The following is a 14,178-nucleotide window of genomic DNA, read 5'->3' on the forward strand; positions in this document are numbered from 1 at the left end:
AGCGGCTGGAAGAATTTTCGCAGACCCACCAGAGATCCCCGGATTCAACTACTGCGTAAAACCATTGATCTAAAAACTACATCTTGACTTCAGAACACTTCTTTTCATCTGGAGTTATCTATTATTGACCACAGAGAGCAGCCACTGACGATTTCCTGGAACAGGGCCCTGTGTAGAGAGAGGTGAGCTCTAGTGAGGGAAGAAGAAACTTCTTTTGCTTTCTGAGTGGGTGCTTTGGTACAGTACAATATCTATGCTATAGTAATATATCTATAGGCTCGACTTCTCCTTCTCCTCTTTTTCCTTTCTCCAGCCCCCTCCTTCCTCATCATCATCTTCTTTTGTTTATTTATTTGCTTCTTCCATAGTAAAACTTTCTGAAAGCCGATGTGCCTGGATGATTTTTGCCTGGTACGTTCCGCTAATTGGAGTTCCAGAATCACAGTTTCTTGCTTGGGTGTAGAATTTTCAAAAGTGTTTAAGTGCCTAAATTATTGTAGTAGTGGCTGGCCACTGCCCATGCCTTGTAGACAGGCAGCTGAGAAGATACCAAAAAAAAAAAAAAAAAAAAAAAAAGGCTGCAGGTCTGTACCATTCACTGTACCAGAATGCAGAACCCTACTGGACTGCTCCTCATGGAAGGAGGAGCTATGTTGTACTGAGCTGACAACACGGGCAATCGAAAGAGCAAACCCGGGGCATAAATGGAACCAGGCCCTGGAAGCGTTTGGTTGGGAGTCTCCCTTCGATCAAGCCTTTCCTTTGGTCAAGTGGCTCTGTGAAAATAAAGAAGAATCTGATCCAGATGAAGGTAAGGAGTGCATCTGCATCTCCTCTTCTCAAGCCACAGGGATCTCATTAAGGATCAGGGCACTTAACACTGATGGCTTCACTTTGGGCCCAACCTTCAGCAGGACAGCCCCATGCAAAGATGATTACCAGGAATGGTGGGCTCATTACAGCCTTGATCTAGTCACTCCAACATACTGTTAGACAGATGTCAGAAAACTGACCGACATTTACATGAAAGTGACTAAATTATAGGTTGAAGGATTTGGTTTCAGCCTCTGTCAGGTTGAGGCTTTGAAAAAACAGAATGTTATGCCTGCAGGAAACCAAATACTAGATTCCGTTGCTTTGGAGCTCTTGCAAATTCAAGTATATAAGGACATGTATAGCCAAAATTGAGACAATTACTTTTTTTTTTTTTTTTTTGCTGGACTAGCTTGAGTGAGGAACAATTACTTTTTACAGTCTATTTTACGGTCCAGTGCAGTAACCCCCGTATATTGTAACTGGCTCTGTGTTGGAAGGCAATCTGGGAAAGGGCCTGTTTCTGCTTCTTTGAGACAGCCTGCAGGAAACTTCAGAGTTAAAATAACGTAAAACTTGCCATATCTTGGTTCCACTACGAGCGTTTCTCTTCTAAGCACTTCCGCCTATGAGCATTCCGACAAAGATGCCATTACAGTCCAGCACGGAGAAATAAAAGGAGCCAAGTGCTGGGCAAAAGAGATAAGGAACCAGAGCCAGAACTCTCACTGAAACGGGAGATTTCTTTTTTCTTTCTTTTTTTTTTTTTTTTTTCTTTTTTCTCTTTTATTTGAGGCGGAGTCTCGCTCTGCCGCCCAGGCTGGAGTGCAGTGGCACGATCTCAGCTCACTGCAAGCTCCGCCTCCCGGGTTTACACCATTCTCCTGCCTCAGCCTTCCGAGTAGCTGGGACTACAGGCGCCCGCCACCTCGGCAGGCGCCCGCCACCTCGGCAGGCTAGTTTTTTGTATTGTTTTAGTAGAGACGGGGTTTCACCGTGTTAGCCAGGATGGTCTCGATCTCCTGACCTCGTGATCCGCCCGTCTCGGCCTCCCAAAGTGCTGGGTTTACAGGCTTGAGCCACCGCGCCCGGCCTGTATGTATGTATTTACTTTTCAGAGACAGGATCTCCCTCTGGCACCCAGGCTGGAGTGCAGTGGTATGATCATTGTTCACTGAAGCCTTGAACTCCTGGGCTCAAGTAATCCTCCCCCTCAGGTTCCCAAGTCGCTAGGATTACAGGCACACACCACCATACCCAGCTGATTTTTAATTTTTTTGTAGAGATAGGGTCTTGCTGTGTTGCCCAGGCTAGTCTCTAACTTCAAGTGAACCTCCCACCTCAACCTCCCAAAGTGCTGGGATTACAGGTCTGAACTACCATACCTAGACCCTTATTTTCTTGTAAGTTTTTATTGATATAAAATACACTTACAGAAAAGTGTTCATATTGATGAATTTTAACTATGTGAACACACCCAGAAAACCAGAATCTAGATCTAGAAACAGAGTGTTACCAGTACCCAGAAGCCTCCTCATTCCTCCTTCAGGTCCCTTTTTCTCACCAAAGTTAGTCACTAACCTGACTTCTACCGCCATAAATTAAGTTTTGTCTGTTTGGGGGCTTTATATGTGTGTATAGCGGTTTTTTTTTTTTTTTTTTTTTTTTTTTTTGAGACGGAGTCTTGCTCTGTTGCCCAGGCTGGAGTGCAGTGGTCAGATCTCAGCTCACTGCAAGCTCCGCCTCCCGGGTCTATGCCATTCTCCTGCCTCAGCCTCCCGAGTAGCTGGGACTACAGGCGCCCGCCACCTTGCCTGGCTAGTTTTTTGTGTTTTTTTAGTAGAGACGGCGTTTCAACGTTAGCCAGGTTGGTCTCGATCTCCTGACCTCGTGATCCGCCCCTCTCGGCCTCCCAAAGTGCTGGGATTACAGGCGTGAGCCACCGCGCCCGGCCATGTGTAGCGGTTTTTATGCCTGACTTCTTTCGCTTAATATTAGGTTTGTGAGATTCATTTATGTTGTATATGGTAGTATTTTATTTGTTCTCATTATTGTGTGGTATTATATGAATTAATACCACAATTTATTTATCCATTTTTTTATCCACAATTTATCTACAATTTACATGGATAAATGCCACAATTTATTTATTCATTGTCTTATTGATGGACACATGGAGTGTTTGCAGTTGGGGGCTATTACTGAACAGAAGCACTAGGAACATTTGTGAATACTTTCGAGTGCATTTCTATCTAGAAGTAGAATTGCTGAATCATAGGACCGCTTTTACAGATATTGTCAGTTTTCCAAAATGATTGTATCATTTTACACTCCCATCAGCAATGTCTGAGATTTGTTTTTTCTTACATCCTCATCAAGAGTTGGTATTGTCTGTCTTTTACATTTAGCCATTTTGATGGGTGTATAGTGGAATGCTTCTTTATTTTAATTTCTATTCCTTGAAGAGTAATGAAGTTTAGCACCTTTTCACATATTTATTGGCCTTTTGACTATCTTGTTTTGAGAAATATCTGTTCGGATTTTGAACTTGTTTCTCTACGGGGTTGTCTGACATTTTTATTGACTTGTAAGCATTCTTTAAATGTAGATATGAGCCCTTTGATGGTAATGTAGATTGCAAATACCATCTCCCACAAGGCTATGTTGAGTCACATTGGAGCTTCAGGCAAAAGAAAAAATAAAAATACTGATTCCTGTCTTTATTTTAAATTTTGATATTTTGTTCAGCATGGATTTTTTTTGCATTACATTTGATTTTTTTAATATTGCATCAAATTTTTATTTCTCCTGATTACTGAGTTTTTTTTGTTACCCCCTTAAAGAACTGTATCCAAGGCAAGAGCCTCACTTGCCTCCCCGCAGTCCTGGCCCATCTCATTCTGTATCTTGCATTTTCATGCTCTTTATAGAGTGTTATTTGAAAAAAGGAGTTTCTAATCTAATGAAGTCCAAATGTTCAAGCTTTTCTTTTAAGATTAGTGTCTTTTCATTTGGATCACATTTATACAGTTACAAAAATAAAGATTTGATTTTGGTCATTCTTCAGATGTTTGGCTCTGAATGACTTAAGCTGAAGTAACTGGCTCCTTTTTTAAAATGTTGTGCCATCATTTCACCTGATGAGCATTCTTGGAGCCTGCTAGATATTGTTAGGTCCTGAGGCTGTAAAGAGGTCTTCAACAGGATGTAAAACAAACTTAATTGTAATTACCTCATTCAGCCCATTAAGAAATACAGTACTAAAGTTTTATCTCTAGTCTCTCAAATTGGCATCCCTCAAATTGGCATCTGGTAATGTACATTGTGAGGTAGACCAATAATCAAATGACAGTGCAACATCTTACCAAGAAGTAAATATGACCTGAGTGTCCTATAAATAATGTAAGAGCAGGTTTTGAAGTTTGGAGAGCTGTTTTCTCATTTCACGTACACTTGCCCCAAATTGTAGTTTTTGAAGTTGCGTGCATTATTACATTAGCAAGCATTTTGTGTATATGTAATAGTTACTTTGTACTAAGAGAACTTGCTTTGGGGTGCAATTAAACAACAAACTGATTTTATTTGGGAGAAACAGAGAAGGGTGCACTTACTAGCAACGTAAGCATAATTTTTCAGCTTTTGCCCTTAAAGTTTTAATTAAGGTTTAAATTATAATTCAAAAATGTTAGACATTCTGTATCTTTTTGTTCAGCGTGGCTTTAATTCCCCCCCCCCTTATGGTTTGTTCTTTAATGCCTTTTACATTTGGACATACAGTTTATGCTTTTTAGATTTTGCTATTTTGTCAAAATAAGTGTTACCTGTGTTTCAAACTTGATTTTCTTTCTTTCTTTTTTGCCACCAGAATGTCTTATTTAAAAAGAAAGCTAAAAGTATACTTCTAAGTCAGAGCCTCTATTTTGGTGTAAAAGTCTTACTTTTTTTTTTACTTTTTTACTTTTAATTTTTTACTTCACATTGAATATAGCCAGGCACCCAAGAAGTCTGATGGCCACCTGAGTGCAGGTGACAAGGACCTGACAGAGTCCATGTAGGGCTTTAGATTTGGACACACAAGAGTTGATAACTTCCTTGTGAACTCCTTGCCTGATCTAAACTCAATATGGATTCTGACTGTGTTTGAGTGATCATCTTCAAGGTTAAACCTATTGGCAGTTACCCCTTTTCACAAAGTGCACAGTGGGAATCGAGAATCTGTAGGGTTAATTTTGGAGCAGTGGCTTATACCATTTACCTCTTTCTCTTTTTTTTTTTTTTTTTCTGACTTATCTCACAGATAATGAGACCTTAATAACAAATAGGCGTGAAAAAATTTCACATTGAAATGATACAAACATTTGGCTTGATATTTCAAGGAACTGAAATCTAGCAATCTTACTGGAGAGACAAGAATTGGTCTCCAGCTGCCTTTGATATATTTGGGTACGAGTGGAGCCGGAGCCATATACCTGGAGGGAACGTAGTTTGTCACAACAAAGAGGATTTTTTTTTCTTCAAACTCACATGTTGCCTAGGTTTCAAATTCTTTGCCGCAAGGCCGATTTGCTTACATTAACTGGAGTTCTGTAGGAGATACTGGTGACCTAAGCTAAGTTGCACTCAACATACTCAGTGTCAAGCTAATGAGGTTCTGTTATAAAGCGTCTACTTTTAATCTGAAAGAAAACATGTTCAGGGCTTCTAGAACACTAAAAATTTTGGCTTAAACAGTGTTCAGTCTGGTGTCAAACTTCCAATGGTATTCAAATTCACATAATCTGAAGTTTGTTCACAGGTTATCCTAATAGAATAATTCTTCATTTTGTTCTATTGAGCTGTCTTAAGGATTTGTTTCAAACAGCTAAATTACTTGATTAAAGTAATGATAAAATTGTAAAAAAAAAAAAAAAAGATTAGTGCCTTTTAAAAATCCCTTATAAGAAATTTTGTCTTACCCAGTCTTAAAGATGTTCTATCTTATATCTTCTAGACAGCAAGCACTGTCCACTTGAACTTCCTGCAATAATGGAAATATTCTATATCTGCATTGTCCAAGATGTAGCCACTGAATGGCTATTGACTACTTGAAATAGCACTAGCCACATATGGCTATTGAGCAACTGAAATAGTAAATATGGTCTACGGCCATACCACCCTGAAATATTTTACAGATATTGTCAGTTTTCCAAAATGATTGTATCAATCTTTTCTGAAATAGTACATATGATGAAATGAATTTTACATTTTATTTACTTTTAATTTAGATGAATTGTGGTGAATGGCAATGTAGTTCTGTTAATGTTGTTGCACCTGGAATTGATTTTCAGGTATCATGTGAGGTCAAGTTTCCCTTTTCTTAAATTCTGTATGGATATTCAATAAACCCTATTAATTTTCCACTTCGTTAATCCATTGTCTATCTAATATGTGTGTGTTGTTCTGGAATCTCCATTCTCTTCCATTTGTCCATTAGTCTATCTTTCTGCCACTTGCACCCTGTTTCTATTTCCTGCAACTTTGCAATAAGTTTTGATATATGGTAGAATAAGTCCTTCATGTTTCCGGTCTTCCCCAAGAGTGCCTTGGCTATTCTTGAACTTCTGTATTTCCACATAAACTTTATGATAACTTTATAAATTCCAGCCAAAAAAAACCCTGCTGGAATTTTTATTGGGATTACATTAAATCTGTACATCGATTAATATGAAAGTCTTTACAATACTAAATTTTCTGATCCATGAATATGGTATATCCCTTCACTAGTTGAAGTCTTATTAAAATTTTTTGATAATGTTTTATAGTTTTCTATGTAGAAACCTGGCATAACTTTCATTGGATTTATTCCTAATTATTATCTATTTATTTTATAAGTGGCATATATATGTATATTATATATATATATATATATATATTTTTTTTTTTTTTGAGACACGATTTCACTCTGTTGCCCAGGCTGGAGTGCAGTGGCATGATTTTGGCACACTGCAATCTCTCCCTCCTGGGTTCAAGTGATTCTTGTGCCTCAGCCTCCCAAGGAGCTGGGATTACAGGCACCTGCCACCATGTGTGGCTAATCTTTGCATTATTGTAGAGACAGGATTTTGCCATGTTGGCCAGGCTAGTCTTGAATGCCTAACTTCAAGTATTCTGCCCACCTCGGCCTCCCAAAGTGCTGGGATTACAGGCATGAGCCAATGCACCCAGCCTTATAAGTGGCATATTTTAATTTTAGTTTTAATTAATTAATTTCTTTTTTGAGATGGAGTTTCACTCCTTTTGGCCCAGGCTGGAGTGCAATGGCACAATCCTGCCTCACTGCAACCTCTGCCTCCTAGGTTCAAGCAATTCTCCTGCCTCAGCCTCCCAAGTAGCTTGAATTACAGGCACACGCCACCTTACCCGGCTAATTTTGTATTTTTAGTAGAGACGGGGTTTCACGATGTTGGCCAGGCTGGTCTCGAACTCCTGACCTCAGGTGATCCACCCGCCTTGACCTCAAAGTTCTGGGATTACAGGCGTAAGCCACCATGCCCAGCCATATTGGCATGTTTTAATGTTCATTTTTAGTTGTTTGATACTGGCATATTGACATAATAATTAAAATTTTGCATTTACCTTGCATACAGCAACCCTACTCAATTAACTTAATAATTCTTATAGTTTATTTATAGATTCACAATCATGTAGTGGAGTGTGTAGTGATTTCTTTCAGATAGTTGTTTTTTAAATTCTTTTTTTTTTTTTTTTTTTTGAGATGGAGTTTTGCACTTGTTGCCCAGGCTGGAGTGCAGTGGTGCAATCTCGGCTCGCCGCAACCTCTACCTCCCGGGTTCAAGCGATTCTCCTACCTCAGCCTTCCGAGTAGCTGGGATTATAGGCACATGCCACCACGCCGGCTAATTTTGTATTTTTAGTGAAGATGGGGTTTCTCCATGTTGGTTAGGCTGGTCTTGAACTCCTGACCTCAGGTGATCCACCCGTCTTGGCCTCCCAAATTTCTGGGATTATAGGCATGAGCCACTGCTCCTGGCCAGTTTTTTTACTTCTTTTTCTTGACTTAATTGGACTGGGTAAAACCTTAAGAACAATGCTGAAATAAAAGTGAAAATAACAGGCATCCTTATCTTAGTTCTGATAGAAAGAAAGCACTCAATAATTTCAGTTAAATATGATGGTTGCTGAAGTTTACCTTTTGTGGTTACTCTTTATCAGATTGAGGAATTTTTCTTCTAATTCTAATTTGATATAATTTTTAAACATTAACAGATGGTGAATTTTATAAAATGCATTTTTCTCATTAATTAAAATGAGCCTGTGATTTTTACACTTTATTCATTTTATTTATTTTCTTCTTTTATGGATAGGTAATAGTTGTACAATTTATGTGGTACATGTGATACTTTGATATGAGCATACAATGTGTAATGATCAAATCAGGATAATTGGAATATCCATCACCTCAAGCATTTATCATTTATTTTTGTTGGGATCATTCCAAATCTACTCTTCTAGTTATTTTGAAAGGTACAATAAATTATACTTAATTGTACTCAACCTATTGTGCTACCAAATACAAGTGTGTCTGGAATTGGTGGGTTCTTGGTGTCGCTGACTTCAGGAATGAAGCCGTGGACCCTCACAGTGAGTGTTACAGTTCTTAAAGATGGTGTGTCTGGAGTTTGTTCCTTCAGTTGTTCAGATGCGTCCAGAGTTTCTTCCTTCTGGTGGGTTGGTAGTCTTGCTGACTTCAGGAGTGAAGCCACAGACTTTCGCAGTGAGTGTTACAGCTCTAAAGGGTGGCACGTCCAGAGTTGTTCATTCCTCCCGGTGGGTTCATGGTCTCGCTGGCTTCAGGAGTGAAGCTGCAGACCTTCGTGGTGAGTGTTACAGCTCATAGAGGCTGCACATCTGGAGTTGTTCATTCCTCCCGGTGGGTTCGTGGTCTTGCTGGCTTCAGGAGTGAAGCTGCAGACTTTCATGGTGAGTGTTATAACTCATAAAGGTAGTGTGGACCCAAAGAGTGAGCAGCAGGAAGATTTATCATGAAGAGCAAAACAACAACGCTTCCACAACGTGGAAGGGGACCCAAGCAGGTTGCCGCTGCTGGCTTGGGTGGCCTGCTTTTATTCCCTTATCGCCCCACCCACATCCTGCTGATTGGTCCATTTTAAAGAGTGCTGATTGGTCCGTTTTACAGAGTGCTGATTTGTGTGTTTACAATCCTTTAGCTAGACACAAAAGTTCTCCAAATTCCCACCCGATTAGCTAGACACAGAGCACTGGTTGGTGCATTTACAAACCTTTAGCTAGACACAGAGTGCCGATTGGTGCATTTACAATCCTTTAGCTAGACAGAAAATTCTCCAAGTCCCCACCCGATTAGCTAGACACAGAGCGCTGATTGGTGCATTTACAATTCTTTAGCTAGACAGAAAAGTTCTCCAAGACCCCACTGACCCAGAAGCCTAGCCAGCTTCACCTCTCAATCCCCCTCTAAACAGGACACTCCAACTGCTGTTGGGAATTTGGCCAGTGACCGCTCTAGCTACTTCCTGCTGGATAGGTGCAAAGAAGGGGCCCTGCAGTTGTATTGTCCTCCAGAGGGGAACTCTTTAGGCCAGTGGAAGGGCCAGAAGGTCAGTCCAGGGGTCCACGGTAGAAGTCGTTAGTTGAACTCATTTGGGGTTCCATTTGTAAGACTATCTGTAGCACGATGGCCTCAATTCTAGAGGAAACAAATTTGACGAGAAGGTTAAAGATACAGGTCCCAAAGGCGAGTAACAGCAAGATGGCTGCCACAGGACCTAGAAAGGGAAGAAATCATGTTGTCTAACTCCAGAAGTTGGTATAAGAGTTTGAAAGGCGTTGTCTGATTTCAGAAGACTTTTCCTGTAAATGCCAGGTGGCATCCTTTACTATCCTTGACTGGTTAGTGTAAAAACAACACTCTTCCCCTAAAAAGGTGCAGAGTCCTCCTTTCAGCAGTGAGGAGGTCTGGGCCTTGGTGGCTTTGGATAGTCACTGCTGCCAAAGAGTCTATTTGGGATTGTAGAGCAAGGATAGATTTTGTTATCTCTTGCAAACTGTCTGAGAAATCCTTTGAGAGTGTGTAGTAGTAGGATAATGAAGTAGATAAACTGGCTATTCCAGTTCCTGTAGCAGTAGCCATTCCTAACCCTATAAGTGGGGGTATTAGTTGTATGGCTCTGCACTGACGGACTTGAGCTTTGAGGGGTACTGATAGGGCCTGATTTCTTGGGGCAATGTTAATGTTGGGACTTAGAAAGACTAAGGTACAAGTGCCTGTCCAGTTAGTGGGGAGGCAGATATAGGTCGATGTTCCACATAAGAAGAATATACCTTGGCTGGGTAGACAGAACTGGTTGTGTATGTTAAAAAGGTGTGTGAGTTTGTTGTTTTCATTTTCCCCTACTCCTAGAGTACTTGCCAAAGTAGCTCCAATAAGCGGCTGGAAAGGGCAAAGCAAACTGAGTGGCTCCCTGTGTTCTATTTTCCCACTGGAGAAAAAACTGTTTTGTATCTACTAGGAACCATTCGAGAGAGTGATTGAAAGAGGGGATGAGAAGGCATTCACTAGTGGTAGGGATGCTGCTGCAGGGGGTCCAGGGGTGAATGGTCATGCAGGGAGTATGTTTGCCATTACAAAACCTGGACTGTTTGTTAAGAGGGGAGGAGGTGAAGATTTTTGGAGGCCCCGAGAAGCGGACAAGCCGTCTGAATGGAGCTGTTTGGGTGACTCGGAAGTTACTATGATCAGTTAGGGCTTGAAGTTGTAGGGAGTAATTACACTGATGGGGTAGAAGGTGCCCCAGGGGCAGTCCTGATAACAGGTTGCATTGGATGCATAAAGGAGCTTGGAAATTTAAGATGGCATTCATAGTTACAGGGCTGTGTATGGGCTTTTCATTTCTTGTGTAATAGTTGAGGTTGGAAGTGTAAGAACATAAAAGTTGGATTGCACGTCCTGTTAATCCAACAGGATTGGTCCTATCAGAGATGGGGAAGTCAGCTAATGATTGCAAATTTAGAAGTCGGAAAGGGTCTTTTCCGTCATAGCGAGGGTGGTAGGCTAAGTTGGTTAAGGCCCAGTTTTTTGCAGGAATGTGATTGGCAACGTAAGCAGAGGTTGATAGAGAGATACAAAGCCAACAGTCATTTGCCAGGGAAGGATTGGACTGGTTTAACAGAGTGGGTTCAGTTGAGAGTCTTGTAGAGATAATTAGGAGCTAGTGGAAGGGGAGGGGCAATTGTATGAGGTATCCAAGGAAGCAGGAGGGATAGATAGGCAAATAGTAAATAGGAAGGTAAAGGGGGTGCTCTGGAAGATGAGATCATTTTATCCAGGCTGAATTAAAGGTAGGAGTAAATTACTGTCATAAGGAAGGAAGATAGAAAGAAGGTGGATGTGATTAGGATTTTCGTCCTGGCAGGAGCTACAGTATATAGTCCTATCGCAAAGAGTGTGGTTAGTATGCTGCTTAATAATATGATGAAATAGTAAAAGGATTCCGTTAAAGGGACAAGGAGAGGTGTTAAATATAAAGATTATGTAGGTTTTCACTTACCTTTTTTAAGGAGGAAGGGGTTTTTCCTCAGGATCAGTGGTAGGAGCCTTTTTAGTCTGGGATGTTTCCTTCCAAAATAGGAGGTACAAGTCCTCCAACGGTTCGCAGGTGTATCGAGGCTGGTCTGGCTGATCTTGGGACTCCTGAGCTGATGGTCCCGCTGGGGGGTTCCTCAGGGGGTGTTCCTCAGGGGGTGTCCAAAATTTAACTCGGGTGTGGTGAATCCAAGATTCCACTCCTACCACCATAACTGCAGTGGGGGTATAAAGGATTACCGAGTATGGACCTTTCCACAAAGAGTCCATAGATGGGAAGGTAGAGGGGAGAGATTTGACCAACACTAGATCTCCTGGTTGAAAAACTTTCTTCCCTTTTCTCTGTGACATCCTTCAGGTAGGTTTTTAAGGTTTTGTTGATATTTTGCCAAAGAAGTTATATCTTTGACCAAGTTGACCATTTCCTGATCAAGTAGGAGGTCATTTGTGAGAAAAGGTCGTCCATACAGCATTTCATATGGACTGAGCCCCATTTTGTGAGGAGAATTTCAGATTCTCAACAGGGCCATGGGCAAAAGAGTAGGCCATAGGAGATGCATTTCTTTTGTTAGTTTCCTTAATTGCCTGTTGAATGTTTCATTTGCCTTCTCGACCTTCCCTGAGGATTGTGGCCTCCAGGTGCAGTGAAGGTGATATCGTATCCCTAGAACCCTGGAAATTCCCTGAGTTATAGTGGCTTTAAAAGCCAGACCGTTGTCACTCTGTAAGCTTTGGGGAAGCCCAAATCCAGGAATTATTTAATGAATTAGGACTTTAATCACTTCCTGAGCCTTCTCTGTCTTGCAGGGGAAAGCTTCTATCCAATTTGTAAAGATCACAGATCAACAGGTTTTGAAATTCCTTTGACTTAGGCATATGGGTGAAGTCTAACTTCCAGTCCTATCCAGGATAGTGACCTATTCTTTGTTCCCCCAAAGGGGCCTTATGATGGACCAAGGGATTATTCCTTTGGCACACCTCACAGGCTTTGACTACCTGTTGGATGGTCTGGAGGATATTTGGCCTTGTAAATAAGGATGTGGCCATTTGATGAGTGTTTTCAATACCCATATGAAAAGTTTGGTGGAGGGTTTTAAGTATTTTCCACTGGCTAACTTCGGGTGTAAGTACCTTTCCTTCTTCTATCATTAACCACCCCGAGGGGAGAAAACTATGCCCCTGTGAAAGTCCCCATTCTGTTTCAGTTGGGAAATACTGGGGCTTAATCTCTTGGAGGGGGTTGTTCCATACCAAGGGTCCTTTTGTAGGTATTTCTAACGGGAGGTTCTGCCTGGCCGCAATTTTGGCCTCAGCATCTGCCTGATGGTTTCCTTCTGCCTTTGCTCCTTCACCTTTCTGATGGCTTTGGCAGTGTAAGACTGCCACCTCCTTGGGTTTTTGCTCTGCATGCAATAACTCCATAATTTCTTTGTGGTATCTAATGGGGGTTCCCCCAGAGGTTAGGAACTCCCTTTCTTTCCGTATTGCAGCATGGGCATGTAGGATTAGATAAGCATACTTGCTATCTGTATACACATTTATTTTTTTTCCCTTTCCCAGTTCTCAGGCTTGGGTAAGTGCCACTAGTTCTGCTAACTGGATGCTGGTCCCTGGGGAAAGAGGCTTACTTTCAAGTATGATTACATCACTAACTATGGCATAACCTGCCCTTTGTATCCCATCCTCTACAAATGAACTTCCATCGGTATATAGGTTAAGGTCAGGATTCGCTAAGGGTACTTTTAAGAGATCATATCGGGCGGCATAAGTCTGGACTATAATTTGTTGGCAGTCATGCTCGATTGGTTCCCCATGCTATGGGAGAAAAGTGGCAGAGTTGAGGGCCATGCACGTATGGATTTGAAGCACTGGTCCCTCAAGGAGTAGCGCCTGGTATCTAAGTAGGCAGTTGTCTGATAGCCATAAACTTCCTTTGGCACCTAGTATGCCATTTACATCGTGAGTAGTCCAGACAGTGAGATCCTTTCCTTGTATTATTTTGATAGCCTCTGACACTAAGACAGCCGCCGCCGCAACTACTCTTAAACAGTGAGGCCAGCCTTTTGCTACTACATCAATTTCCTTACTTAGGTCTGCCACTGGTAGTGGGGTTGTCCCATGAGTCTGAATAAGGACTCCGAGAGCTATCCCTGCTCTCTCTGCGACATATAAAGAGAAGTTTTGTCCTGTGGGAAGGTTTAAAGCTGGAGCTTATACTAGGGCCTGCTTTAAGGTTTTGAAGGCTGTTTCTGCCTTCTGGTAGAATATTCATCCTACTAGATGAGTATTTGCCCTCTGGGTCTCCTTGATTATAGTATAGAGGGGCCTGGCTGTCTTGCTGTATCCAGGGATCCACAGTCGGCAAAAGTTGATGATTCCAAGGAATCCCCACAACTGTTTTAATGTCTTAGGGAAAGGATAAACCAGTATAGGCTGTATTCATTCCTTGCTGAGTATCCTGATTCCTCTGGCTAAGATTAGGCCGAGATATTTGACCTGCTGTAGGCAAAGCTGGGCCTTCGACCTAGATGCCTTGTACCCTTGATTAGCTAGAAAGTTCAAGAGATCTAGAGTAGCCTGCTGGCATGAGGCTTCTGAACTGGTAGCCAAAAGTAAATCATCCACATACTGAAGGACCAGGATGCCTGGACTTGAGAAGTGGCCTAGATCTTGGGCCAGTGTCTGACCAAACAGGTGAGGGCTATCCCTAAACCCTTGGGGCAAGACTGTCCACATAAGTTGGG

The 14,178-nt window shown here is 41.6% G+C and overlaps 1 protein-coding gene across 1 annotated transcript in view; it reads left to right on the plus strand.

Moving 5' to 3' along the window:
• Positions 1-653: 653 nt before the first annotated feature.
• ASIP (agouti signaling protein) overlaps positions 654-14,178 on the plus strand; it is an 89,681-nt gene continuing 76,156 nt past the window's right edge. The window contains exon 1 of the mRNA XM_008021289.3: positions 654-811. The gene's annotated coding sequence lies outside the window, so the exon portion shown is untranslated. The remainder of the gene's footprint in view (positions 812-14,178) is intronic.

This window comes from Chlorocebus sabaeus, chromosome 2, assembly GCF_047675955.1.
Source record: "Chlorocebus sabaeus isolate Y175 chromosome 2, mChlSab1.0.hap1, whole genome shotgun sequence".
Lineage (NCBI taxonomy): Eukaryota > Metazoa > Chordata > Mammalia > Primates > Cercopithecidae > Chlorocebus > Chlorocebus sabaeus.